This window comes from Anastrepha ludens, chromosome 2 (genome assembly GCF_028408465.1).
Source record: "Anastrepha ludens isolate Willacy chromosome 2, idAnaLude1.1, whole genome shotgun sequence".
Classification (NCBI taxonomy): Eukaryota; Metazoa; Arthropoda; class Insecta; order Diptera; family Tephritidae; genus Anastrepha; species Anastrepha ludens.
In genome coordinates, this window is record NC_071498.1 from 94,555,900 (window position 1) to 94,570,449 (window position 14,550).

General features: G+C 35.7%; 1 pseudogene; it reads left to right on the forward strand.

Annotated features, from left to right (window-relative positions):
• Positions 1-8,121: 8,121 nt before the first annotated feature.
• Positions 8,122-10,061, forward strand: LOC128871005 (probable ATP-dependent RNA helicase DDX43; annotated as a pseudogene).
• The last annotated feature ends 4,489 nt before the right edge of the window (positions 10,062-14,550 follow it).

Sequence of the window (14,550 nt, forward strand, 5' to 3'; positions counted from 1 at the left end):
CCAGTTGCGGTTAGGCGGAATTTCGTTAGAATAATAAAATACTGAAACACAAACATGCGTATGCACACATACTTGGGCAAGTGTTGGCAAATATTTTTGTGCAAATCAGGGAATAGAAAATTAGAATTTATTATATTACATTAGATTTGCATGCATTCATTTGAAAATGTAATTAGAGGCCTATTTGAGGAATATTTCGCAAATTTCGTTTAACATTTATAATTTTTATTATTGCGGGTTTTTTGAAAACAGTGAACTTGCCGTCATTCAACATTATTAAACCGCTTTTCCGGCAGCCATTTCTCACATCTGGTGTCGATTGGAATGCGAACACCAAAACAAAAAAAAAAGGCAATGTCAAGTCAGCATGCATCCTTCAACGTCAGAACAAAGAATAACGCTTCCATTCGAGGAAATTTATTGTACTTTGAAAAAAATAAATATATTCGCGAAGCTCGTAGAGGACAGATGACAGCATCGATCCTTATTTCGATGAATGGCGAGCCTATCGAGCCATGCCGACTAAAATTTTGTTTCTAAAAATTAATCAGCTAAACATCGCCGACTTTTGGATCGCTTTATTGCATTATTCAAGGCACATCTGATGCCATACGGCTAGATTTACTGTAAAAAGTAGTGGCAGCATGCGATTCGTTTTTGGCCATAATCAAAGCAAAAGATGGTAATATTGAGCAAAAGTAAATTAAAAGACTTGTGCATACAATCAGTGCAGGCTTTGTAAATATTCTGATAGCGCCAAGTTATCTTGGTTGCACTTAATTTCCGTGAAAAGCTGCTGTACCACATTTCCCGCATTTACTCTATACGGCAGCAGGCAGGCGATTCCTAAAGTGGAGATTAGTTTAAATTACGGCTTTATTTAGCAGCCTAACGGCTTAAAAACTATTTAACTTAGAAGTGATTGTAACAGCCTACCGACCGCCATAATTAAATTGAAGCCCAACCACTTAGGGTCATTTTCATTACGTGAATGTATGTGCGATTGTATGTATGCCAATTAAAAAAACAAAAAAACTCTACTTCAGTCGCGGGCAATTGCAATTAAGCTAATGGTAGAATTTTATTTGAATTATACTTACTATGCTAGTATATGGTATAGCTAATAAGGAGCCCTTGAAACGAATACAATGGGGCATAGGAGTACACACGCGCAAATGCAAGTCGAAGGAACTTGTTTTCATAAAAAAACATAAGTAGGGATAGTAAAATTTGGATTGCATAGATATTGCTGAGGCTTTTACTAATGGAAAATATTGCAATTAGATTTTAAATGGCTCCTTATTTATTTCTGTATCTTCACAATATATTTTAAATACCCGCTTGAATCAAACTTCTATAACTTGAATCATCATTATCCAATGAAAATCTTCGACTTGTGGAGACTCGGAGTTGTAGAATATTCTACAAATACCAGAATCAAACTTCTATAACTTGAATCATCATTATCCAATGAAAATGTTCGACTTGTGGAGACTCGGAGTTGTAGAATATTCTTTTTTGTTTTCAAGAAACTACAATTATGTGAGAAACATCTCAAATAATGAAGATTTTATAAATTCGAAGTGTATGTTTCGGTTGCAATGCATTAAAATAATCAGAAATTAGTGAGTGAAAGCCTAATTTTCTTTTGAACTTTTAACTTAAAAAAAGATTCTAACTTGATAGAAACCTTATAGTAATAATCAATGGTAGCTTCATTCCTTTACAAATATAAATTCCAAGCTCTGAAGCAATCTCTAACATCGTCATGGGAAGGCTGGTGAATGATTTCATACTGTAATTTCTTGCCATCACATTCCATTCCGCTCGAACTCGAATCTCCTTAGTTAATTCTCAATAATGACATCTGTGGGAAAACCTGCTACGCACACTTCATTATCCACTTCAAAGTAGTCCTGAACGGTATCCCTGGAAGTTATTTTAATAATCCTTAGCCATACCTCGTAATCGACATTCATCATTTCCTTATCTTCATCAAACTTATTAACACTAGATTGCCCAAGGAAGTAATTTTGACTGCCTTTTTAGTTTCAATTAGAAAAACAATTACGTATATAGTGACACAATTTCTTAGAATTTTGTGACTTTTTGTACAACATATAAATGCGTTTATTAATAATTGTAGTTACCTCCCCCTCCTTCATTTCCGTTATATTCATATGTGTTATCCCTATATTGCCCAAAAGCAGTCATTTTGACTAGTTAGGAAATTTTAAATAATCAAATTACTCTTATTGAATTGAGTAAATTTCTTATACCAGTTCGGCTCTGTACTGAAATAACAGTTTTCATTTTACCGTTACAGCATTTTTGGGTTGCCGCCACATGATAATTTGTCGATTTGGCAGTATGCTTGATAAGTTGCAGTTGCTCAATAAGCTGAAGTAGTACTTGTTATTCGAATCTTTATACAGTGATACTTGTTCTAAGAAATTGTTTATTTTATTTCTTTTGTTCCCTAAATTCATGAAAGAAATGTCGAATAGAAGTGAGTTATTGGAAAAGCTAACGAACATAAGTGAAGAGTGCTCCGATATAGAGTCAGATGCAACAAATTCTGAACTATCATCTGAAGATGAGGCGGATTATATTCAAAGTGAAACATCTGACACTGAAGATTGTGATGAAGAGTCGATCACCAATGGTGAAAATATAAGTGGCATCAATATGCCCAGGAAAAGGTGTAGGGTGTTAAATAGTGCAGACTCTGATGAAGAAACTGAAAATATCTTTCAGGAGGCCGAAACAGCTACCGATGGACTGTATGGTCAAAATTTGACGAAGGTGGTATTCCTGGAAGGTTACCATCTACTTGAATTTTCAAGTGTGTGAAAGGCCCAACAAGCTACACAAAAAGGAACATTATGATTAGATAATCCTATCAGTGATTTCTCGTTGATAATAGATAACTATATTATCAAAGATATAAAAAAGTGCACAGAAGAAGAAGGCCACCGAAATTCGAGGAACGATTGGACAACATTATTACCGGAAATACGTGCATTTATTGGGATTTTATATGCTCGTGGAGCTTACGAAGCAAAACATTTAAAACTGAGTTATTTGTGGTGAGCAAAGTGGGGTCCCGAATTTTTTAGAATAACTATGGCCAGAGAAAAGTTCAAGCAAATCCTACGATTTATTCGGTTTGACAAAAGAAGCGAAAGAAGTAGACGCCTACAAACAAATAAATTTGCCTTGGTTTCGGAAATATGGGACAAGTTCATTGAAAATAGTCAAGCTTGCTATCAACCAGGGCAAAATATAATAGTTGACGAGCAATTATTTCCGTCAAAAGCCAGGTGCAGGTTTACCCAGTATATGCCTAATAAACCCAACAAATTTGGCATCAAATTCTGGCTTGCATCAGATGTTAGTAGCAAACATCGCCACTCTAGCTGCTGTAAAAGAAGCAGTTTTTTAAGGATTTTTTTTACATTGAAAGAAAGGTGCTAGGAAAAAACTTTTTAAGTATATTATTAAGCATGTATTTAAGTGTAATTACAAATATTTTTATTGAAAAATATTACAAAATGGCGCCTTTGGAGTGAATCTCTGAACGCGCCCTGCGAAAAAGGCACTTCACGGCACGCAGTACAACTGACGTAAATGTCCACCTAAACCAAATTAAAAAAATTCTTCTCAATCGACGTGAGTATAGCTGTAGAAATACGTACGGCATTTTAGAAATATTGAAATTTGTGTATTTTGCAGATGTTTGAAGTCAAAAGTAGAATTTTTCATCTAAAATGGAACCGTTAATTGTTTATAAAAATATTTCTAATTAATTAATAAAAAATATTAAAAATTGTTTGTGTTATGCTGCGTGCAGTTTTGAAAAATCACGTTTTGAGAAAAACACGGTTTAAATTTGAATAGTCGTGTCAGAGACGTCAGAGGCGCTCGCGCAAAAGTGCGAAATATGAGAGATAAACATTTTTTTCACGCATAGGACTTTTTGTTTTATATTCTAAAGAGTTTAAAGCATCTTTTAAGCAAAAAAAAAAATTTCGATATTTTGAAAATCCTAGAGTGGCCTAACCCCTTAAGAAAAAATACATTGTTTAAATTTGATCCAGCAACTGTCAGTAAAACAAGAACATCAATGTCTTCCGCAATAATAATAACCGAATCAAATATGGCAGGTTTTTCCAGAGCAGAAGTAACAATTACAGACTCTACCTCTTAGGTGGTGCGGAAAGGAGTCTCAATAATTTATATAAAATATAAATATAATTGCGTACAAAATTAACAATACAATAATAACAATAATAACATAATAACATCTCTAAGAAAAGTAGATAAATACAATGTATATGATATTCGTATACGCTTATAGGCTTCGCTTATGTATTGGTTGTTCCGCTTAGCAGCTCAAAATCATAAGATTAAATGAAGATAGCGAAAAAAACGTATAGACAAAAATGTTCACTAAAGAATGCTCTACAAAACAGCTCTGATGTATATTTTCCATAAAATCAATAACAAAAAAGTTATTACGCTTGAAAAAAATTCATCCCTTAATTTTTCGTGTAATTTTGTTTATAACTTTTTTATGATTAATTTTACAATAAAAAGTTTTGAATGAAAGTTATAGATAATATTATTATCTATAAAAAAGTATCTTACAAAATGTTCGTAACTTTCGGAATTCACCAGATAAACGCAAAAAACCAGTTGCACTCTTATTTCTAAGATGGCGTCCGCGGGACACAACCCCCGACCCCGAAAACTCAATTTAAGTTCACGGTGATGGGTTTTACATAATAAAACCATAAACTCGCATACTCCTAAAATTACGTAGTTGGCTATTTTTTTTGTCTCAAATGGCCCGAAAATACACAGTAAAATCTAGTTCTGGTAGATGACCCCTCCAAATATTTTTCAATATTTTGGACTTGGCTGCAATAAATGCTTGTATCCTTTACAAAGAAACAACAGGAATACAAATACAACGAAAAGAGTTCTTGTTTTAATTGGCAAAACAGTTTTCCACTGAATACAATACAGAAAAATTCATCAGAGCATGAAAACCCAAAAGATCAAAGATCAAGATCATGTTGCACATAAAATGCAACCCATTCTAACAAACGCAAAATTTGTCAAATACGACTTTGCCACAAAAACAAAAGAAATAATATATGTGCAAAATGTGAAAAATATGTTTGCGGAAGATGTACACATAAAAAGATTTCCACCTTAATTTGCATAAAATGTACAAATCAAAAAAGAATAAATTATTTTTTTGTAAGTGAAGTAAATTCTTTTTATTGCTGATATGTACTAATAACTGTAAATAATATAAAAAATATTAAAAATTTACTTTAAACAAATTTCTTTACACATTAGTTATTTCTTCATAATGCAGTCATTTTGACTGAACTTGGGCAATATAGGTATACTAACTTTCAGTCTTTCTAGTGTTAAAGAAAATTATTGGTATGTCTTTCTCCTCGTCCCAAGCACAAACCCTATTGAAACCACCAGCTTTTTGAAGCAGTTGACCCACTTTAAAAAAATAATTCATCAGTTACACTTCTTATCTAGCCAACCTGTACTTAAGTGGGTTAGCCTGCTTGCGGTATGGTAGGGGTGGTTTCTAGGGGTTAGGGCTGTGTGTGACTCGATACCCGTGGGTTAGATGGTGTAGGGGTTTGGTGAGTTACCACACTTATGGTGTGAGACAAAATTTTAAGAAAAATAAGACTCAATTCAAGAAAATTAGTAATCGACTATATAATGTCTATGTTATCTCAATCGATTTTCAGGTGCAGGAAAATTTAGAAACATGAAAATTTCAAAATGCGATATCTCAGCGAAAAAAAATGATATTTGAGCAAACTCAACGCCATTTGAAAAAAAAGGATTGTATTTAGAGATGTCATCCTTTAGTTTTGGTGAAAGAAAACATCTGCAAGGCTACATAACCTCAAATATTTACTTTTAGGTTAGGATATCTCGAAAACCAGACCTGATAGAGCAATTCTGAGGCCAGATTTGGGTTCAGCGCATCAAAAACCTTTGGAAATATATAGTCTGGTTTCTGGGTCTGACTGTTGGATAAATTTTGTCGGCCTGTGTAATCTGGCCATACTGCTGCTAATACGAGGTATCTTATTGTCAAATTCGCTGAGAGCAAAGTAACGGTACCACGATAGGCGCCATCTCATTATTCTTTCCATCATGTTTTAGATACAAGAGTCATTACCAGTCTACTGATTCTTCTTCAATCAATTTAGTTGATCTCACTCTCCTAGATTATACCACGACTCACCTTTGGTCATTAAAGTTCTCACCAAAAATATTCTTGAAGCAACCATTTGAACGTAACGTTTTTTCTATTCTTTGTATTCGCCAATCCCTCACACTCTTCTGCAACTTTAAGAAATTCCTCACCGAAATGTTTCTCTGGTTTTTTCTCGTCGAATAATCGATACTCAATATATCCAATTATTACGGTAAAGCTCCATTAACAGAAATGTGATCGTTGCTTTCCGTTCCTTTGGCTGATGTTTGAAACCAAAAATGTTATTGTATTTTCTTATCTTTTGCAAAATTCGATATTAAATAGAACTTCGAAGCAATATCTGCAATGCATGTGACCTGCCTACAGGTATCTATCCTATTTATGTGAAATGCATGCAATATAAGGCGACAATGGAACGAGACAAAAGGTGATCTGCAGAAAATATGATTTAACTACATTTAAGAATGGCGGTGTGCAGCAGGACACCTCTACACCGTCCTATTAGTAAAATAATAAAAACAAAGAAACGTGTTAATTATCTTGGCCACGTGGCATATACACACATATGTATGTATGTACATTAAGGTGGAGCGATAGTATATGGAAATTATTTTAAAATTTTGTTTGGAATTGCATCGTATTTAAAAGTATCCTTTATAAAAGTCAATGAAAATCGCAAAATATTACCTTTAGACTGACGGTGTGAAGTGCCCCAGCCTAATCGAATTTGAAGATATAAACTAAATTTCAAATTTTTGAAATATATCAAAGATTTTATGTTGTATTCTTGCAACTTGTTTTTGTGATTCTAACTGTAATACCAAAGTAGAATAGTAATATTATTAACTTAAATAATGAATAAAAGCCGACACAATTTATCACCTAAAATACCAGTTCGTCGCTGAAAGTCATATAATGTCACCAAGTGCTAAACATCAATTACACTAAATAGCATTTCAGGCTGCCATAGAAAGGTATGCGCTTTGAAGCCATTCTTAACACTAACAACAACCAGACTGAATCGTGACGAAGTTACTAGTGTATTTGAAACTGTATTCACGCAGGTACGAACATCTTTTTGAGAACTGAAAAACAAAAGGTTGAATTTAACTTTTTCAAAAGCGCATGATCTCGATAGGCACCTCTTAACATACGATCAGGCAAATAATTTGTATACCCTTACTTTGAGATGAAAGCCATGATATATGTTTAAGGGGATTGTTAAAAAAACATTAAAGAACTTTTTAATGAACTCTTCGTCTTACTGCAGTATTTCCTGACAACAATGAAATAATGCAACGATATCGTCTGATTTAGTCAGATTCCGTAATTCACATCCGAGTGAATTTCAATGCAGTTCTAAGAAAGTCAATTACTGAAGCTGCCCTATTAAGAACTTCTTAGAATAAAAGTTCAATATTTAGGCGTTGCAAGTACGCTCACAGTTTTCTTGAATAGATCTCATTTGTGTTATTCATGCTCAGATATGAATGGTATGGTCTCGCGAATACACGCGAATGCATGGCGAACTTAAAGAAGTTACTTCGCTAAAGCAACAACAAAATATATGTAAATGTAATTTATTTTTAATTTGGTAGTTTTAAGTTTATTATCATTAAACAAATAAGACAGGAACAAAGAAGCAAGTAACTTTGCCATTAAAGCCAGACAATCAAAAAATCAGCTGCAATTGGGTCACCTTTTGCGTTCTCTCAAACGTGGCTTGCGAATTTTTTTATCTGAATGAAAGTGTATTTAAGACTGCTTTCTAGGCGTTCGTACCCAGTATATCTGCACCCTTCGTTTAATAGACGTGCGGCTCATTTGGAATTTCAATAAGTAAATATTTTAGAATGTCCGCTAAAACAAATAAGTGGAACTCAGTTCCAAAAGGACGGCAACAGAACTCTGTTCGTAATCACGCCGCTGGGGAACGTGGTAACCCCCAAAAACTAAAACACAGTCACAAAATAATTATCCCATTGGATTGTGTTGGTCTGATCATAGGTCGAAGTGGCGCCAACATACAAAGTGTGGAAAATAGGTACCACGTAAGGGTGAATTTGGATAGAACAAGTGGTGTAGCCACCATAAGTGGAAACAGCGAGAAAGAAATTAAAGAGGCGTGCAACCATATCAAAAACCAGTTTGATTCAAGAGGATGCGATAACAATCGCGTTGCGCGTAGTGACGATGGAGAAGGTGATAATTATCACAATAAAAAACTGAGAATGGATAGCTCTAATAATTTGCCTACTGAGAAGCCAAGCGATACTGCTAGCTTTACCGGAATAATTGATTGGAATGCCGTGAATCGGAGAGCGGTTATAGGTATAAATTAAAAAAAATAAATTGTAAATACAAACATTTACATCATAAATTTTACATGAAGAATACAATGCCAAACGATGGGCCAGCCCTCACAAAAAATGTTTACGTCGAAAATCAGGAGGTATCAATTTTAAGTCCAAAGGAAGTTTCTCGCTTGCGAAAAGGAAGCAATGAGATAACGGTGTCACGTGCCTTTGAATAAGTCGACGATCCAGAGATACCGAATCCCGTATGAAAATTTGAGCAGTGTTTTGGGGATTACCGCGACTTATTGCAAGAAATTCAAAAACAAAAATTTAAGAAACCGTCTCCAATTCAATCACAAGCTTGGTCAATCCTTTTATAGGGCGAGGACATGACAAAACATTCGCGTTTTTGTTGCCCGAAATGATCCACACTGAGTACCAGATCATACCACTGCGCGGGGGCCCCAACGTATTGGTGCTTGCTCCGACACGAGAACTCGCTCTACAAATTGAAAGGAGGTCAACAAATATTCGCTTCGTGGCATGAAGGCGTAAGCACTAAGGTTCAGTCTAATGGAGTCCAATTTAATCACATCTTAATGCTTTCAGAGTCTGTATATACGGTGGAGGGGACCGAAGCGAACAAATAAGGAGAGTTGAAGAAGGTGTGGAAATTATAATTTGTACTCCAGGTCGCCTGAATGATTTGATTGAAGCCAAAGTCATCAACGTGTCTAGTGTAACCTATTTGGTTTTAGACATACCGTAAAGCAAATAGTGGTGGTAATGGACGAATCGGAGAAATATGCCGCGGTAAGTTGTATTGTTTGTTATGTAATAAGAATTAAATTAATCAAATCGACTACAGATTAAAGAATTCATCAATAACATGGGCCCGAAGGTCAAAGCGATCGTGTTTTGTGGAACCAGAGTATGCTTCGACGACATATCTAGTGATTTGTTGTTGGAGGGTGTGCAATGAACTGATATACATTGCTCTAGGGATCAGGTATTTATGTTTGATGTGATACCTGCACTGATTTTTTCTAATATTATAAAATACCTTTTTAGGCCGATCGAGAACAAGCTATTGACGGCATAACGACGGGATACATCAAGTTGTTAATAGCAACCAATATCGCTTCCAGAGATCTGGATATAGATGAAATCAAGTTAGTATGATTGTACTACTAGTGTAGTAGTAGATAGTACTACTATTTATGTGTTTCTTTAAATTATATGTTTAGGCATGTTGTGAATCATAATTTTCAGGATTATGTACATCGGTTTGGACGTACTGGCCGCACTGGCCGTACCGGAACATCGATTAGTTTTATAATATAACTCCCAACGAGTCCGGAGTTGCTAAGGAGCTCATAAGCATCTTGGAAGAAGCTGGTGAGGAAGTACCAAGTGAGCTTCGGTTCATGGCGAAGAGTCGACGCGGAAACCATCGCGGAGGAAATGGAGGACGAGGACATCGTAACTATTATTAAATTTCCACTATCGAATTGGAAAATAAAAATCGAAAATAAAATTGTTGTGTATTCATAGAGATATGTATGTAAATGTGAATTAATACATAAATTACTTACCTAAATAAAAGTAACTTAAGTTGCGTACGAAAAGATGTCAAAAAATTCCATTCCATAACAAATCTTAAACTATTAAGAAAAAATCGTAAAAGCAATAAAGATTGCTAGTATATATTTCTCTGAGAGAAAACAGCAAGCAACTAATAGGACCAGATAGCAGCCAAGATAGCAGCCACACACAAGAATGCATAGTTTTTCTTGATGGTCTTGTGTGGATCTCAAGTACCCCAGTGATTGTTAGCGTGTCTGTTTAGGTGAAGATGAATTGACCAAAAAATCAACAATGAGAGAGACGAACTTATTATGGAACGACCATTGTCTTAAAATATTTAGATCTCTTTCGCTCGTTTCTCACCTCAGTAGCCCTGCATGACCAAGTTTCACTGTAGTACCAGAAAAAGGTTTAACATAATTGTATAAGTTCCATACCAAACTAGCCACTGCGTCACTCACTTAGGTACCAAATTTTTATCATGATTCCATAGATACATATATGCGTTGCGCTCTGCATCCGTGAGAAGATGGGTAGCGGAGGAGATTATTAGAATCCCTCATATAAAATATCTCCCTATACTCGATTGAGGTAGAAGCTTATTGTGGTTTAAAAACCCTTCTGAAACGTCGGAATGCTCAACGAGAGAATATATAAAGAAACAATTTTGAAGTAAATTTTGATGGGCGCTTTTTACTTTCCTAACTTTTATATGATCATCCCAATATTACATTTCGTGGTGTATTACGTAGATAAATTTAATGAGGGTTTTGAGATTTGGTGACAAGCATGCAGAAAATATTAGATTTAAATTTAATTTATAATTCGTATGAGGTGTAGCACTCGCTTTAATTAGGCAAGCCTTAATTTTTATTTCTTACATTAGATAGTAGATCCCTATCTCAATGAATTTTCTTGGCTTGCGCAAAGTTCCGGACCTGTTGGCAAGTAATTAAAACCAGTTCTTGTCTATGACGAATGACTTAGCCGCAATTATTTGATGACTTCATAGGAGTGTTTGACGGTCCTCAATCATCATACGAGCGAAGTTTTCGCCATTTTGTAACCGTGGACAGTCAAGGCAGTTTAGTTAGCTAGACTGATAGAAAAATTCTCACAAAGATCAGAGCTGGTTTTTAGTATTGCTAGGAAAGTGTAAGGAGACCTTAGCTTTAGATAACACTTGTGATGCAATTTGTTGATACTCTGATCAGCGATATCCCTTAATGGCGTTAGGAACTCAGAGCTAAGGCTGCTTAGATGTGATGCAAATCGCTGAGTAATGATACAAAGCCATCATCACTAGCTAAGTTTTACGATAAGGGAGAAAGTGGCAAATCTGTGACACTGATTTGATGGCTACCCGACTGTCAAGGAAGATATTGTTAATACTAGGGTTGAGAATGGTTAAGGCTTTGGTAGTAGTATAGATCTCGGCTGGGAAAATTTTATAGTAATCCGGGAGTTTATGGGATTTTTATGTCGGGTTTTTTTAAGAGCTTGAGAACTTAAAATCATCATACGAAACTGAAATATTGTTGCAATGATAATTGTATGGGACTTATTTTTGGAATATAATATGCGGCATATACCCGCCGCGGCTACGAGTTACATGGTCGATTCGATCAGTTCAATTCTAGAGGTATGACGTCAATGGTGGCTTAAATAGTGCAATAAATTGATTGTTAGGTGCGCTATATGAAAAGTTGGACCTTCTTGTTGGACCAAATGCCCTCATTGTATAGTTAATTAATTCAGTCAGCATGGCTCGATAGCACTCGTCATTCACTGTAACGGCAAGTACTTCCTCATTTCGAAAGAAATATGGGTCGATGATACCACCAGCGTATAAACTGCGCATAAAATGGACGAAATGCTCTATGAACTCCACGACCAGGTGGAACGGACAGATTGCTTTTTTTCAAAGCAAATTTACACAATTTGGAAACGTTGCCTAGACTTATTTTTTTAAAGTAAATTTCTGCACTTGGGGAGCGATTTACTGCCGTTAAACGATTAATGATGACTTGCCAAACCTTTCCGTAAAGAAATCTGTAGAGGAAAAAATAGGTTTTGTTTCAAATGGTTTCTTCACCGTAAAGGATCTTTCTTATTTCAAGTTGTATTAATTCACCCTCGCATGCTGGATTTGTGGGAAAGTGAAAGGTGGTGTGTCGACAGACATAGATAATAACACCATTCAGACAATCTTTTCATGAATTTTGATGAAAATAAAATTGTACCAAAAGGCAGTAACAAAAAGTCTATGCAGAAATGTAAACAAACCCCAAAAATAGTAAGTGGGAAATAGGTAGCAGAGGAATGAAATGAAGTTTAGATTTCATGTTGCTGAACAGAAAATATTTAAAAAGTTCGATTGTTTTTATTTCTTTAAATATGTATGTATGTAATCGGAGAAATTTATTTTTTGTAACTTGATTTAGCTCAAAAAATATTGTATATGAATTTAAAATCAGCTTTTGTTATATTTGGTACGTAAAATGATACAAAGCGAAAAGACGGCCTATTAATAGATTTTATGTAGAGGTCTGATGGCAAAGGCTGTGCTTCAACGCATATTTATGGCATCCTGTGTTCATATCATACATACATATCTGCGCACACATGTACATATATATACAAAGCCTTTTTGTTGCCAACTTTGCACGAGTTCTTAGAAAAGGTCCAAGGAAGTTTATGATGCTCCAAGTAATAAGTATGTATGTTTGCATGCAATTGTATCCATTTATTATATCATCATATTCGTTTTTTTATTGAGATAGAAGATACAATTTTAATGAAGCAAAAATCCGCATGCGTGTACAGAATACCCAGATATGATCAAAGTCTAAATGTAAGCGCGTTGCTTTTATATGCATAGGTATCATTATCATGGTTTGTTTTTTTGTGTTTACAAAAGAGAGATTACCACCACTTTAAGACTTTATATTTATTCTCCTCCTCATTCTCCTCCGCCTATATCCTAAAATTTGCTGTCGGCTTTTATTCAGTCAATGGGCAACACTTCTGCCTTTAAAGCGAACGTAATTTTCTAACAATAATGTAGAGCAGGGCGTATGAGTGTTGCTACGGCTTGGTGGACCGTAAATTAAAATTTGGAACCGATAAGGACATTGAGGAGTGCAACGCAACATCAAGGATCCCCCAAAGATCAGTTCTGGGTCTACTAGTTTTTTTTGGTTTTTTTGCGTAAAAAAATTCCATTAATACAAACACTCCTCCTTTTTTGGGGAGACACCTTTCCCGGAACTACTGCTACCGTACTTTCTCGCTGCCGTACAAGAATATTGAGTTTATGGAAGCTATGATCAGCATTTTTTGCACTGTGTTTGTCCACTGCTATTTGTCATTAGTCTACTTAGTATTCCCGTGACCTTCTTTGTTTTCGCATGCCGTATCTGGGACCAGAAGGTAAGTTTTCAATCAAGTTGAATGCCTAGATATTTCACTGCTTTTTGAGTCACTATAGTCGTGTCGCCTTGTTGCATGCTGACATTGAGTGGTATGTGAGCTGGTGTCATCAGTATGACTTCGGTCTTATGTTTGGCGAGTTCCAGGTCAAGCCATATTTGGGTCCTTAAATGACTTGGTTTAGCTTCCTCGTCATTGGATTCGCGGATGAAATCGCCGTGGTAGTAGTAGCAAAACACATCCAAGATATTGAGAGGATTGCCAGCAAATCAGAAGTAGGATCAAGGCTTGGTTGACCTCCATGAAGGCAGTGTAATTTATGAAGGTAAATACTGGGACTGTAACTATCAATTCGAACCCCGCTATGAAATGCCTAGGGGTGACGATTGATAGTCGTTTAAACTTTGAAACGCACCTAGAATATGCTATGAAGAAGGTATCGAGTTTACAGTCCTGTCTGGCTGCCATAACAAATAATACTATATAGTAGGGTTGACAGCTCGATCCTTTGTACGTGGCACCGATCTGTGCTGATGAACTGAACATAAATAACTGCTTTGCGTCTCTGCGGGTTACGTACGATTTCGGATGACGGTTCCTTCATCATTGCAGGTCTAATCTCTTCTAATTGAAAATAATGTATAAAAGGCTATCTAAACTCGGCGGTAGAGTCAGGCGTAAAGAAATTGAAGTAGAGGAAATGGGTCATGGGGAAGCAAACTACCACCTAACTCAATTCCTTTCAGGGCGCAGAATTTGTTGCACTGATTGAGCCATGACAGATCACCAAACTGCCAAATCTGCTCCCGAAATCTTTGAAATCTTAAGCGGAGAAAACATTGGGAAAATATCGTACGGGTCAACAAAAACTAGAAGCCTTTGAGCTAACCAACAGTGAGGTAATACCTTTTTGGCAGTTCCTTGGAAAGAGTGGTTCATTATGGAGAGGTGTTTAGTACGTAGGTG